This window comes from Somniosus microcephalus, chromosome 4 (genome assembly GCF_052327205.1).
Source record: "Somniosus microcephalus isolate GS21.2 chromosome 4, FLI_Smic_1.0, whole genome shotgun sequence".
NCBI classification, from domain to species: domain Eukaryota; kingdom Metazoa; phylum Chordata; class Chondrichthyes; order Squaliformes; family Somniosidae; genus Somniosus; species Somniosus microcephalus.
This window is the reverse complement of record NC_140990.1, coordinates 80,140,445-80,156,391: the sequence shown is the minus strand read 5'-3', so window position 1 is coordinate 80,156,391 and position 15,947 is coordinate 80,140,445. Positions and strand designations below refer to the sequence as shown.

At 47.9% G+C, this 15,947-nt stretch overlaps 1 pseudogene; it reads right to left on the bottom strand.

Annotated features, from left to right (window-relative positions):
* Positions 1–601: 601 nt before the first annotated feature.
* The window catches only part of LOC147119335 (uncharacterized), a 29,921-nt pseudogene continuing 14,575 nt past the window's right edge, over positions 602–15,947 (bottom strand).

Here is a 15,947-nt window from a genome sequence, read left to right as displayed (position 1 = left end):
AAAGGGGGTGCCACCGAATTTTTCCTCCTAAAAATCTAAATGGGCTGGAGGAGCAGAGGGATCCAGGGATACAGATACACAAATCACTAAAAGTAGCGACACACGTTAATAAGGCCATTAAAAAAAACCCACTGGGGTACATTCCTGAAGGAGCCTCCTGTTCCGTGCCTAGGAGCTCTGAACCATGGCAGAGAGCGGCTGGGACACATTTCTCACAGGCCTCGAGATTAACTCACACGGAGACTTTGCTGTCAGTGGAGAGAGACGAGAAAGACCAAAGTGCCGTTTTCCCCTCTCAGTGTGGCCCTGAAGGACTGTGTCCAGGCTGAAGTTCTGTTCCCGCCGTACGATCCTCCCCCAGATTGTCCTTTCTGAGCTCCAGGCAGGTGATACTAAACACTCAGGTGGGAAAGACAAAAATCTACAACAATGTGTTTAAAACAAAGCTGGTTTATTTGACATATATCCAAAATATTAAACTCCAGCCCAGTTACAGGAGTTATTAGCATCAGTAGAAACAAAACCCAATTGTCAGAATGAACATAGTTCAATCCTGGATGTGATTAACAGCAGCAAGAACAGCAGAATCCAACCTCTGCGGTCACTTGTGAACTCGCTGGTGTGTCAGCAGGGTGGATGACTGAGTGAATCCCTTCCCACACATGGAGCAGGTGAACGATCTCTCCCCAGTGTGAACTCGCTGGTGGACAGTGAGTTCAGATGATTGCCTGAACCCAGTCCCGCAGTGAGAACACCTAAACGGTCTCTCGTCAGTGTGAACACGTTAATGGTACGTCAGTTCCCAGGAACTTTTATAGCACTTCCCACAGTCCAGGCATTTAATAGGTCTCTCATCAGTGTGAGCGCACTGATGATTCAGCAGGTTGGATGACTGAGTGAATCCCTTCCCACACACCGAGCAGGTGAACGGCCTCTCCCCAGTGTGAACATGCTGGTGTCTCAGTAGGTGGGATGAATTAGTAAATCCCTTCCCACACTCAGAGCAGGTGAACGGCCTCTCCCCAGTGTGAACTCGTTGGTATCTCAGTAGGTGAGATGAATTAGTGAATCCCTTCCCACACTCAGAGCAGGTGAACGGCCTCTCCCCAGTGTGAACTCGTTGGTGTCTCAGTAGGTGAGATGAATTAGTGAATCCCTTCCCACACTCAGAGCAGGTGAACGGCCTCTCTCCAGTGTGAATGCACTTGTGTGTCAATAGGCCAAAGGATTGGCTGAAGCCTCATCCACACACAGAACACGTGTACGGTTTCTCCCCGCTGTGAACGGTGTTTTTGCTTCCATGTTCAGAGGCCAGTGATATTCAGATACGATGAGTCGACTGACTCTGTCAGATCTTGGTGTGATGTTTGGTTTGAGCTAACCGTCTGCAAATCCTCCCCTTCTAATACCCTGTAAAATTAATTTAAAACAGGGAGCGTGAGAGAGAACCCACAAGAAACCAAAGCCAGGTTGTAAAATTGAGCTCAATGAATCTGGTCATTTGTGGGGCCGGCACTAGAAAAAAGTGACCATGAAAGCTGCCGGATTGTCATAAAAACCCAACTGGTTCACCAATGTCCCTCAGGGAAGGGAATCCGCCACCTGGTCTGGGCCTACACACGACTCTGGCCTCTATGGGAGGCGAGAGGGAGAGGGGGGAGGGGGGCAAAGGAGATGGACTTTATACATCTGCAACTCGACCAGAACTTTGACAGAACATCCAAAACCCACAACCTCCACCACCTAGAAGGACAAGGGCAGCTGTTGCATGGGAGCACCATCATCTCCAAGTTACTCTCCAAGTCACACACCATCCTGACTTAAGACATATATCACCATTCCTTCATCGTTGCTGGGTCAAAATCCTCGAACTCCATACCTAACAACATTGTGGGAGTTGTGGTGTATGTGCCTTTAAGAGCCCCTGTGTAATGTAATGCCGGTAGTGGCCACTCGGGCTATATAAGCCTGTATAGTGTCTTGTATCTTTTAGTTCACCTCCCGACTTTGTTCAGTAAACACCTGTAAACCAACTCCTGCATTCCGTGTCTCCATTAACACACGGATACAACAGTGGCGGCAAATTGGAAATGGACTTACCTGCAATTCGGCAGCACCTCAAGGAGATCGATTCCTCAGATGAAGGTCGAAGAAAAAAAAAAAGAAGAAAAAACTGTGGTTTCACCAGCTAGCCGGGCTGGTGGCAGGTACTGCAATAATCCTTCCTGGGCGGCGGGCTGGGGCTCGATCGGCTGGCTCTGCAGCGGGGCCGAGCAGCGAAGGCGGAGGCAAACAGAGACGGAGGGTGGAGCACTCGGGAGACGGCCAGCGCTGCAAAGCAGGTCGGCGTTCGGACCAAGCAAAGGGAGGGAAAAGTCCCAGAGAGTCCGGCGGGAACGAGTCTCCAACTATTAAAAAATATCTGTATAAATAAAAACCGTGGAGAACAGCGTTGTCAGCAGAGGCAGCGGCGGGAAAGCGCGGGAGGCGCCATTTTTTCTCGGTAGGGAAGAAAGGAAAGCGCGGGAGGCGCCATTTTTTTTTCAGGATCCCTAAGAGTGGCAATATTACTGCTTTCGATAGTGATGTAAAGGATTGGACCACATATGTGGAAAGACTGGAGGTATATTGCACAGCGAATGAAATAGAGGATGATAAAAAGGCATCGGTACTTCTAAATCTAATGGGCGCAAGGACATACGGGCTGTTACGAAACTTAATCACTCCAGCCAAACCGATGGACAAGAATTTTAAGGAGATTGTTGATACCCTACAGGAGCACTTAAACCCAACACCGCTGCTGATAGCGGAATGATTCAAATTCTTCAGGAGGAATCAGCACAAGGATGAAAGTAACGCTGATTACCTCACCGAATTAAGGAAGCTGTCAAAGCACTGCCAATTCGGGGCAGGACTGGCAGATTCTCTTCGAGACAAATTCGTCTGCGGTCTCCTAAGTGAAGGAACACAGAAAAGGCTACTTTCTGAGAAAGATTTAACACTGGACAAGGCTTTCAGTGTGGCTGTATCATACAAAGCAGCAGCAAGAGGAGCTGCAGAGATACAGCAAAAGCCACAGGACTTCGGCACCCATGAAATGACACAGGGTTTCGAGAGATGTTATCGCTGCGGCAGATCCACCCATGACCAGAGGGACTGCTGGTTCAAGGACAAAGCATGCAGGCAATGCGGAAAGATGGGACACATTGCATGTGTATGCCGATCTGGAAACAAAAAATCCACTGACAGAAAAAAAATCAATAAAGAAAAGTACAGAAAGGTACAAATGATGACGGACAGTAGCTCCGAAGACCAGAAGAGTGATAGTGACTCCGGAAACAAGAGACTAAGCTGTCTCAAATTAAATAATGTAATTGCCAAAGAAGATTACCAGACCATTTGGGTTACCCTCACGATAGCGGGGTCCCCAATTAAAATGGAGCTAGATACAGGATCAGCTCTGACCGTCATAAGTCGACGGGATTACGAGCGGCTATTTCCGCATATACCTTTGAAAGACACATCGATTATCCTGAAAACATATACGGGGCAGAAAGTATACCCCAAAGGGAAAATAAGGGTGCCTGTTGTATACAACGGCAAGGAAATACAGAAGTTGTATTTATACGTTCTGCAAGATGGTGGTCCACCGCTGTTGGGACGTGAATGGTTCAGGAAGATACGTTTAGACTGGCACTCCATTCAGGCACTGACGGTGACCAGTAAGAAAAAAAATGATGATGACATCATACCTGAACGATTAAAAGACATCTTGGCCAATGCCAAAGAAGTGTTTCAACAGGAACTAGGAACCTTGAAAGGCGTCACCGCCTCAATAAAAGTGGAAGATGCGGCAATTCCCAAGTTTTTTAAGGCAAGGCCGGTGCCATACGCAATTCGTCCAGCAGTCGAGGCAGAGCTGGAGAATTTGGAAAAGGCAGGCGTGTTATCCAAGATAGATTGGAGCGAGTGGGCAACACCCATCGTCCCATGAAGAAAACGTTGAATAATGATAAATCTGAAGAACAGAGAAAAATTCGCATCTGTGGGGACTTCAAGGTGACTGTAAACCCGCTCCTTCACACGGTACAGTATCCTCTTCCGAGGATAGAAGATATTTTCGCCTCACTATCTGGAGGGAAACATTTCACCAAAATTGACTTGGCACAGGCATATCTACAGAGGAAGGTTGAGGAGGCCTCTAAAAAGTATCTCACAATAAACACACACAAAGGCCTGTACCAGTACAATCGACTGGTTTTCGGAGTAGCATCAGCTCCAGCTATCTGGCAAAAAGCTATGGAGCAAGTCCTGCAAGGGATTCCGGGGACTCAATGCTACCTAGACGACATCCTTGTAACAGGAGAAAACGACAACGAGCACCTTGCCAATTTGGAGCAGGTGCTCACTAGACTGAGAGAACGGGGCCTACGAGCGAATTGCCCCAAGTGCGAATTTTTCCAGAAACAAATATCATATTGTGGACACATAATTAACGAAGAAGGGTTGCATAAGTCACCTGAAAAAATTGAAGTGGTCATAAAAGCCCCAGCACCTGAAAATGTCTCACAATTAAGGTCGTTCCTGGGATTGATAAATTACTATCATAAATTTTTACCGAACTTGTCAACTCTTCTGCACCCTCTTAACGAACTGCTACAAACGGGAGTAATTTGGAAATGGAGCGAAGACTGTAAACGTGCCTTCCATAAATGCAAAGGCTTGATCACGTCCAAGGAAGTTTTGGCTCATTACAACCCATCACTACCAATCAGACTGGCGTGCGATGCATCCCCTTACGGCGTAGGAGCGGTATTATCGCATAGATTCCCTGATGGCTCGGAGCAGCCGATAGCTTTTGCGTCATGCTCATTGAACTCAGCTGAGCGTAACTATGCCCAGATCGACAGGGAAGCACTCAGCCTGGTATGGGGAGTGAAGAAATTCAACCATTACCTACACGGACAAAAATTTACCTTGTTGACTGACCATCAACCCCTCGTTTCCATATTCAACCCTAAAAAGGGTGTTCCCATTATGACAGCGCAAAGGCTACAGAGGTGGTCCCTTTTCCTAGGGGCACACCAATATGACATAGAATACAAAGGATCAAAACAGCATGGAAATGCTTACGGTTTATCGCGTCTACCGTTGCCAACGGTAGAAGAGGCACCTACAGTGGACCCAGTGGAGATGTTCCACTCAACCATAGTGGAATGTCTACCAGTAACAAATTCTACCATTGAAAAGGAAACGAGAAATGACCCGACTCTCTCATGAGTCTACGATTTAACGGTGAAGGGATGGCCAGCACATGGCGAACCACTGTTGCCAGCATTCTCGCAAAGAAGAGAACAGCTGTCCGTGTGCCGAGGAACCTTGATGTGTGGATCCAGAGTGGTGATTCCACCCAAACTCCAGGATAAAGTGCTAAAGGAGCTTCACGAGGGGCATCTGGGTGGAGTGAAAATGAAGAACCTAGCCAGAGCGTTTGTGTGGTGGCCAGGTATCGATGGAGACATCGAAGAAATGACCAAGGGCTGTCTAGGATGCCAGAAGGTCCAAAGCGCCCCACCACAAGCCCCTCTACATCCATGGGAGTGGCCCTCATCTCCATGGCAAAGGGTACACATTGACTTTGCTGGTCCATTTATGGACTCAATGTTCTTAATCGCGGTTGATGCACACTCCAAGTGGCCGGAGGTAATAAAGATGTCCTCCACCACTACGGAAAAAACCATCACAGTATTAAGGACCATATTTGCCAGGAATGGGCTGCCTGAACAGATCTGTTCTGATAATGGACCGTAATTTGTGTCTGAAGAATTCAGGAAGTTCTTAAAAAACAATGGGGTTAAGCACTACACGTCCGCCCCATACCATCCCGCCACCAATGGATTGGCTGAAAGGTTTGTCCAGACCTTCAAGAAGGCCATAAAGGCCATGGGTAATGAAGACATAAATCTACAGCATAAGGTAGATAACTTCTTGTTTGCATACAGGAATGCAACACATGTGGTTACAAACCAAACTCCCGCCATGATGTTTTCAATAGAAGACTAAGATGCCGGCTGGATTTGATCAAGCCAAACATCAGAAGGGACGTAGAGAACTGGCAATTTCAAAGCATGAATGAAAGGCCAACTAGAACCTTCCAGATAGGTCAACAAGTTTTGGCCCGGGACTACCGTACCGAGAAATGGCAGCCTGGAGCTATTTGCACACGACTAGGACCGCCGATGTATACCGTGGACATTGGAGAAAACATAATAAGGCGCCATGCTGACCAGATCATAGAGTCATCCGAAAAGGGACAACCTACACAACTCTATACGCCTAATGATGAAGCAGAGATACCCATAGTATCTACCTCCGATCCGGTGGTACTGGAACCAGGTGAACCCGACACTGGCATTCAAGCCGAATCGACCTTGCCAAAAGAACCTACTACACCACCGAAAACTACTACACCACCGAGGCGTTATCCGGACCGAGTCAGGAAGCCTCCAGAGAGACTGACTTATAATTGATTAACTGCAGCAAATGTGTAGATTATTGTTCTTGTAAACATCTTAATTAATGATTACTTAAAATGTTATGTACTGGTTGTCTAAAAGGGGAGGAATTGTGGTGTATGTGCCTTTAAGAGCCCCTGTGTACTGTAATGCCGGTAGTGGCCACTCGGGCTATATAAGCCTGTATAGTGTCTTGTATCTTTTAGTTCACCTCCCGACTTTGTTCAGTAAACACCTATAAACCAACTCCTGCATTCCGTGTTTCCATTAACACACGGATACAACAGGAGTACCTTCACCACACGGACTGCAGCAGTTCAAGAAGGTGACTCACCACCACCTTCCCAACGGGCAACTGGGGATTGGCCATGTTTGCTGCTCTTGCGAGCGGCGCCCACATCCCAAGAATGAATTAAAGCAAATCTGTAGATGTAAACTGGATTAAAAGCCTCTAGAGAAATACTTGCTCCTAAAACAATACTCTTTTACATTGTAGGGACAGTGTCTGCTTAGCAACCTAGTCTCCCCCAGAATCCACCTCCCTTGACAGTCTCACATTGGAAATTGTTGGGTCCTCCTGGGCTCAGAAGTACTGAGGGTTAAAGCCAGCAACTTCTCCTCCATCTCCACTCCAGCTCAAACTGAAGCAACAAAAAGGCCGACACAGGCGGCCAGGGACCTACCTTCCGCCAGCCTGCAATAAAACTCTTCCCGACAGCCACTGACTAATGGCAGCCACAGCACCCACAATCCCCCGCGTCCCAGAAACCGCTCTATCCAAGGCGCTGATTTCCCCGCTGAGAGCGCATGCTCCCCAGGGCCGCGGGCCATTCTGGGAGCCTGGTTCCTGTCCTTTTCCTGAGTCAGACTCGGTGGAACCGGCTGAAGAAACCGGGAAGCGGCGGCTCGGATGGGGGAGGCGCTGCACCCTGGGTTTCCTGGTGCCGGGGCCCTGGCCGCACGTCCGCCGGTCTCGGCCGCTCTGATTCTGAATGAGTTTTTTGATGAGGTAACAGAGAGGGTTGACGAGGGCAATGCGGTTAACATGGTGTACATGGATTTCCAAAAGGCGTTCGACAAGTGCCACATAATAGGCTTGCCAGCAAAGTTGAAACCCATGGAATAAAAGGGACAGTGGCAGCATGGATCCGGAATTGGCTAAGTGACAGAAAACAGAGAGTAGTGGTGAACGGTTGTTTTTCGGACTGGAGGAAGGTACACAGTGGTGTTCCCCAGGGGTCGGTACTAGGGTCACTGCTTTTCTTGATATATATATATTAATGACTTGGACTTGGGTGTACAGGACACAATTTCAAAATTTGCAGATGACACAAAACTTGGAAGTATAGAGAACAGTGGGGAGGATAGTGACAGACATCAAGAGGACATAGACAGGCTGGTGGAATGGGCAGACACGTGGCAGATGAAATTTAATGCAGAAAAGTGCGAAGTGGTACATTTTGGTAGGAAGAACGAGGAGAGGTAATATAAACTAAAGGGTACAATTCTAAAGGTGGTGCATGAACAGAGAGACCTGGGGGTATGTGTGCACAAATCGTTGAAGGTGGCAGGGCAGGTTGAGAAAGTGGTTAAAAAAGCATACGGGATCCTGGGCTTCATAAATAGAGGCATAGAGTCCAAAAGCAAGGAAGTTATGATGAACCTTTATAAAACACTGGTTCGGCCTCAACTGGAGTATTGTGTCCAATTCTGGGCACCGCACTTTATGAAGGATGTGAAGACCTTAGAGATGGTGCAGAAAAGATTTACAAGAATGGTTCCAGGGATAAGGGATGAGGGACTTCAGTTACGTGGATAGACTGGAGAAGCTGGGGTTGTTCTCCTTAGAGCAGAGAAGGTTGGGAGGAGATTTGATAGAGGTGTTCAAAATCATGAGGGTTCTGGACAGAGTAGATAGAGAGAAACTGTTCCCATTGGCGGAAGGGTCGAGAACCAGAGGACACAGATTTAAGGTGATTGGGAGAAGAGCCAAAGGCGACATGAGGAAAAACTTTTTTACGCAGCGGTTAGGATCTGGAATGCACTGCCTGAAAGGGTGGTGGAGGCAGATTCAATCACGGCTTTCAAAAGGGAATTGGATAAGTATCATTAAATATATTCAAGAAGGAGTTAGATATATTTCTTAAGGCAAAAGGGATCATGGGATATGGAGAGAAGGCAGGAACAGGGTACTGAATTTGGATGATCAGCCATGATCTTATTGAATGGCGGAGCAGGCTCGATGGGCCGAATGGCCTCCTTCTGTGCTGTAACCATTCTATGATTCTATAAAATATTAGAAAGTTTGTTCCACAGAAGCACGGGGTTTATCTGCTTTTATTCATGAATTTAAAAAGTCTGTATTAAAACCTGAGCCAGTGTGTTGTGAGACAAAGAGCCTTGTGTCAAATAAGGGGAATAAAGGCCCACAGCCTCCACTGGCCCCGGGCCCTGAACTAGGGACTGGAGAAACTCGCTGCCCTGCGGATCAGACAATCAGCCGGCGCTAGTCCCGCCCCTCGGGCTCCCCGATTGTTTGGAGGACCCGCCACCGGCTCGCTCCTCCAGCCCCGCCCCGCTCGCTCACTATTGGTTGGAAGCTCCCGTCAATCAGGCCATGGACCCGGGTCACGTGTCCCTCACCGACTTTACAAAGAAAGCCTCGCGCAGTCGTAGGGTGGAGCTGCAGGTCGGCAGGAGCAGGGTCGGGAGATTAATAAACTGCGGGAAGGCCGCGCCGCAGGGTTTATAAAGTTGGAGAACGGCCTGAGGCCCAAATGAGATTCAGCGGCCCAGTCTGTGTTCCACCGGACGGCAGCGGTGAGGCTTTTTCTCGGTGATAGGCCCGGGCTATGCGCCGCCATCTTGGTGGAGGAAAGACAGGCTGGTTCCACCAGCAGCACAGCGCTTGCGTGGCCATCTTGGTACAGGAACAGGGAGTGGGCGGGGCTTAAGGGTCCCAGTGGCCTTTACCTGGAATGCCCCACGCCGACTCCGTCCGACAGGATCCGAGTGCGCAGGCACAGCTCCGAGTGGCGGAAGGGGGTTGGTCTACTCCGGGCATGCGCGGTTATTATCCTCGGTGAGCGGGAGGGGTCGCTGTGCCGGACTTGGCTGAAACCGCCGTCCTGACTGCGCATGCGCGGACTCTCGGCTGTCAATCAACCGTCAGCCAGCAGAGGTTGCTGGTGAGACCAGTGAAGGAAGAAAGACTTGCATTTATATAGCGCCTTTCACCACCACCGGACGTCCCAAAGCGCTTTATAGCCAATGAAGTACTTTTGAAGTGTTGTCACTGTTGTAATGTAAGAAACGCAGCTGTCAATTAGCGCACAGCAAGCTCCCACAAACAGCAATCTGATAATCTATCATTTTGTTATGTTAATTGAGGGATAACCATTGAAACATAGAAGATAGGAGCAGGAGTCGGCCATTCGGCCCTTCGAGCCTGCTCTGCCATTCAACGAGATCATGGCTGATCATCCAAACTCAGTACCCTGTGCCTGCCTTTTCCCCATATCCCTTGATCCCTTTAGCCTTAAGAAATATATCTAACTCCTTCTTGAATATATTTAATGAATTGGCCTCAACTGCCTTCTGTGGTAGAGAATTCCACAGTTGACCACTCTCTGGGTGAAGAAATTCCTCCTCATCTCTGTCTTAAATGGCTTACCCCTTATCCTTAGACTGTGACCCCTGGTTTGGACTCCCCGACCATCGGGAACATCCTGCATCTAGTCTGTCTAGTCCTGTTAGGATTTTATAAATTTCAATGAGATCCCCTCTCATTCTTCTAAACTCCAGCGAGTATAAGCCCAATCGACCCAATCTCTCCTCATACGTCATTCCTGCCATCCCAGGTATCAGTCTGGTGAATCTTCGCTGCACTCCCTCCATGGCAAGAACATCCTTCCTCAGATAAGGCGACCAAAACTGCACACAATACTCAAGGTGTGGTCTCGCCAAGGCCCTGTACAACTGCAGCAAGACATCTTTGTTCCTGTACTCGAACCTTCTCGCTACGAAACAGAGAAGATAGGAGCAGGAGTAGGCCATTCGGCCCTTCGAGCCTGCTCCGCCATTCAATGAGATCATGGCTGATCATCCAAATTCAGTACTCTGTCCCTGCCTTCTCCCCATATCCCTTGATCCCTTTAGCCTTAAGAAATATATCCAACTCCGTCTTGAATATATTTAATGAACTGGCCTCCACCGGCCTCTGTGGCAGAGAATCCCACAGGTTCACCACTCTCTGGGTGAAGAAATTCCTCCTCATTTCAGTCCTAAATGGCTTACCCCTTATCCTTAGAATATAAACCCTGGTTCTGGACTCCCCGGCCATCAGAAACATCGTTCCTGCATCTAGTCTGTCCAGGCCTGACAGAATTTTATAGGTTTCGATGAGATCCCCTCTCAATCTTCTAAACTCCAGTGAGTATAAGCCCAATCGACACAATCTCTCCTCATACGTCATTCCTGCCATCCCAGGTATCAGCCTGGTGAATCTTCGCTGCACTCCTTCCATGGCAAGAATGTCCTTCCTCAGGTAAGGCGACCAAAACTGCACACAATACTCAAGGTGTGGTCTCACCAAGGCCCTGTACAACTGTAGCAAGACATCCTTGTTCCTGTACTCGAACCCTCTTGCTACGAAGGCCAACATACCATTTGCCTTCTTAACCGCCTGCTGCACCTGCATGCTTACTTTCAATGACTGGTGCACAAGAACACCCAGGTCTCTTTGCACTTCCCCTTCTCCCAATCTATTGCCATTCAAATAATAATCTGCCTTCCTGTTTTTGCCACCAAAGTGGATAACCTCACATTTATCCACACTATAGTGCATTAGCCATGTTTCTGCCCAATCACCCAACCTGTCCAAATCGTACTGGAGTTTCACGACATCCTCCTCACAGCATACCCTCCCACCCAGCTTTGTGTTGTCTGCAAATTTGGAGATATTACATCCAATTCCCTCGTCCACATCATTAATATATATTGTGAACAGCTGGGGTCCTACGACCGATCCTTGCGGTACCCCACTAGTCACTGCCTGCCACTCGGAAAAAGACCCGTTTATTCCAACTCTTTGCTTTCTGTCCGCCAACCAGTTCTCTATCCAAGTCAATGCCTTGCCCCCAATCCCATGTGCCTTAATTTTGCACGCTAATCTCTTATGTGGGACCTTATCGAAAGCCTTCTGAAAGTCCAAATACACCACGTCCACTGGTTCTCCCTTATCTATTTTACCAGTTACATCCTCAAAAATTCCAGTAGATTAGTCAAGCATGATTTACCTTTTGTAAATCCATGTTGACTTTGTCTGATCCTGTCACTGCTTTCCAAGTGCTCTGCTATTACATCTTTTATAATGGACTCTAGCATTTTCCCCACTACCGATGTCAGGCTTACCGGTCTATAATTCCCCACTTTTTCTCTACCACATTTTTTGAATAGTGGGGTAACATTAGCTGCCCTCCAATCCATGGGTACCGTTCCAGAGTCTATCGAGTTCTGAAAGATGACCAGCAATGCATCTACTATTTCTAGGGCCATTTCCTTAAGCACCCTGGGATGTAGATTATCAGGCCCTGGGGATTTATTGGCCTTCAGTCCCATCAATTTTCCTAACACCAATTCCCTACAAATACTGATTTCTTTCAGTTCCCCCCTTTCATCAGACCCTATGTTCCCCGGCATCTCTGGGAGGTTTTTTGTGTCCTCCTTTGTGAAGACAGAAACAAAATATGTATTTAGTTGGTCTGCCATTTCTTTCTTCCCCATTATAAATTCCCCTGATTCTGACTGCAAATTCCCCTGATTCTGACTGCATACCATTTGCCTTCTTAACCGCCTGTTGCACCTGCATGCTTACCTTCAGCGACTGGTGCACAAGGACACGCAGGTCTCTTTCCACTTCCCCTTCTCCCAATCTATTGCCGTTCAGATAATAATCTGCCTTCCTGTTTTTGCCACCAAAGTGGATAACCTCGCATTTATCCACATTATACTGCATCTGCCATGCATCTGCCCAATCACCCAACCTGTCCAAATCATACTGGAGTTTCTTGGCATCCCCCTCACATCACACACACACCCACCCAGCTTTGTGTCGTCTGCAAACTTGGAGATATTACATCTAGTTCTTTACATAGGAGCAGTAGAGGGCCATTCGGCCCCTCGAGCCTGCTCCGCCATTAAATGAGATCATGGCTGATCTTCTGCCTCAACTCCATTCACCCACCCTATCGCCATATCCCTTGATGCCCTTACTGGTCAGAAATCTATCGTAGATGTGAATCCAGGATGGTTTGTTGCCTCCCTGGTGCCAGGGTCAAGGATGTCACTGAGCGGCTGCAGGGCATTCTGGAGGGGGAGGGTGAACAGCCAGAGGTCATGGTCCACATTGGTACCAACGACATAGGTAAAAAGAGGGATGAGGTCCTGCAGCAAGAATTTAGGGAGCTAGGTGGAAGATTAAAGAGCAGGACCTCAAAGGTTGTAATCTCTGGATTACTCCCGGTGCCACGTGCTAGTGAGTATAGGAATAGGAAGATAGAACAGATGAATGCGTGGCTAAAGGGATGGTGCAGGAGGGAGGGCTTTAGTTTCCTGGATCACTGGGTCTGCTTCTGGGAAAGGTGGGACTTGTACAAGTCGGACGGTTTACACCTGAACCAGAGGGGGACCAATATCCTTGCGGGGAGGTTTGCTAGCACTGCTGGGGGGGGTTTAAACTAACTTGGCAGGGGGATGGGATACAGAGTGGAACTATAGTAGGGGGTGATTTACAGCCAAATACGGAGGAAAAAACAAGTCAGCTGGGAAGGCAGAGCAAATATGTGAAGGCAAAAGGGAATATGGCAAGGCTGGAAGGCATTTACTTTAATGCAAGGAGTCTTGCAAATAAGGTGGATGAACTGAAGTTGTTGCTGAACACATGGGAGTACGATATTGTTGCTGTCACGGAGACATGGTTGAGGGAGGGTCAGGACTGGCAGCTCAATATTCCGGGGTATAGAATCTTCAGGCGAGACAGAGGGGGGTGTAAAAGGGGAGGGGGTGTTGCAATATTAATTAAGGAATCAATTACTGCTGTAAGGAGGGGTGATATATTAGCGGGTTCCTCTAATGAGGCCATATGGGTAGAACTTAAAAACAAAAAGGGGGCAAGCACTTTGCTGGGAGTGTACTATAGGCCCCCAAACAGTCAGGGGGAGATAGAGGAACAGATATGTAGGCAAATCTCAGAGAAGTGTGAAAATAATAGGGTAATAATAGTGGGGGATTTCAACTTCCCCAATATTAATTGGGATAGTCAGAGTGTGAAAGGCTTAGAGGGTGCAGAATTCTTAAAGTGCATCCAGGAGAGCTTTTTGAGCCAACATGTAGAAAGTCCTACAAGAGAGGGGGCGGTACTGGACCTAATTCTAGGGAATGTAGCCGGGCAAGTGGTGGAAGTGTCAGTAGGAGAGCATTTTGGCGACAGTGACCATAATTCGGTGAGATTTAAGGTGGTCATGGAAAAAGACAAAAGACGGCCCGGAAATAAGGGTTCTAAATTGGGGAAAGGCCGATTTTAATATGATAAGGCAGGATCTGGCCAAAGTGGACTGGGAGCAGCTACTTATAGGAAAATCCACATCAAAGCAGTGGGAGACTTTCAGAAGGGAAATAGAGAGAGTACAACGCCAACATGTTCCTGTAAAGGTCAAGGGTGGGACCAACAAGCAAAGGGAACCTTGGATGACAAGGGATATACAAAAATGCATTAGGAAAAAAAGGGGGGCTTTTGGCAGTTACAAAAGACTAAAGACGGAGGAAGCCCTAGAGGAGTATAAAAAGTGCAGGGGCATACTTAAAAAAGAAATTAGGAGGGCGAGGAGGGGCCATGAAATAACACTGGCGAGCAAAATAAAGGAAAATCCTAAGATGTTTTATAAGTATATTAAGGGCAAGAGGATAACCAGGGAAAGGGTAGGGCCCATTAGGGACCAAAGTGGCAATCTGTGTGTAGAGCCAGATGATGTAGGTGGGGTTTTAAATGAATTTTTTGCATCTGTGTTCACTATGGAGAAAGACGATGTAGACATAGAAATCGGGCAAGGGGACTGTGACATACTTGAACATATTAGCATCGAGAGGGAGGAGGTACTAGTGGTTTTAGCAGGCCAAAAAGTGGATAAATCCCCAGGCCCGGACGAGATGTATCCCAGGCTGTTGTGTGAGGCAAAGGAGGAGATTGCAGGGGCTCTGACACAAATTTTCAGAACCTCTCTGGCCACAGGGGATGTACCAGAGGACTGGAGAACAGCTAACGTAGTACCATTATTCAAGAAGGGTAGCAGGGATAAACCAGGGAATTACAGGCCAGTGAGCCTAACATCTGTGGTAGGGAAATTATTGGAAAAAATTCTGAGGGACAAAATTAGTCTCCACTTGGAGAGGCAAGGATTAATCGGGGATAGTCAGCATGGCTTTGTCAAGGGTAAATCATGTCTGACCAATCTGATTGAATTTTTCAAGGGGGTGACTAGGTGTGTGGATGAGGGAAATGCTGTGGATGTGGTTTACATGGATTTCAGTAAAGCTTTTGACAAAGTCCCGCATAGGAGACTGGTCAAGAAGGTAAGAGCCCATGGGATCCAGGGCGCCTTGGCGCGTTGGATCCTAAACTGGCTGAGTGGCAGGAGGCAGAGGGTGATGGTTGAAGGTTGCTTTTGTGACTGGAAGCCTGTGTCCAGTGGGGTGCCTCAGGGGTCGGTGCTGGGACCCTTGCTGTTTGTGATCTACATAAATGATTTGGATGAGAATGTAAAAGGTATGATCAGTAAGTTTGCAGATGACACGAAAATTGGTGGGGTGGTAAATTGCGAGGAGGAAAGCCTCAGGCTACAGGACGATATAAATGGCTTGGTCAGATGGGCGGAAAAGTGGCAAATGGAATTTAACCCTGAAAAGTGCGAGGTGATGCATTTTGGACGGACAAATAAGGCAAGGGAATACACAATGAGTGGTAGGACCCGAGGAAGTACAGAGGGTCAGAGGGAACTTGCTGTACATGTACATAGATCCCTGAAGGCAGCAGAACAGGTAGATAAGGTGGTTAAAAAGGCATATGGGATACTTGCCTTCATTAGCCGAGGCATAGAATATAAGAGCAGGGAGGTTATGATGGAGCTGTACAAAACGCTGGTGAGGCCACAGCTGGAGTACTGTGTGCAGTTCTGGTCGCCTCACTATAGGAAGGATGTGATTGCTTTGGAGAGGGTGCAGAGAAGATTCACCAGGATGTTACCTGGGATGGAGCGCCTCAGCTATGAAGAAAGACTAAACAGGCTGGGGTTGTTTTCCTTGGAGCAAAGAAGGCTGAGGGGGGGCCTGATTGAGGTGTACAAAATGATGAGGGGCATAGATAGGGTAGATAAAGAG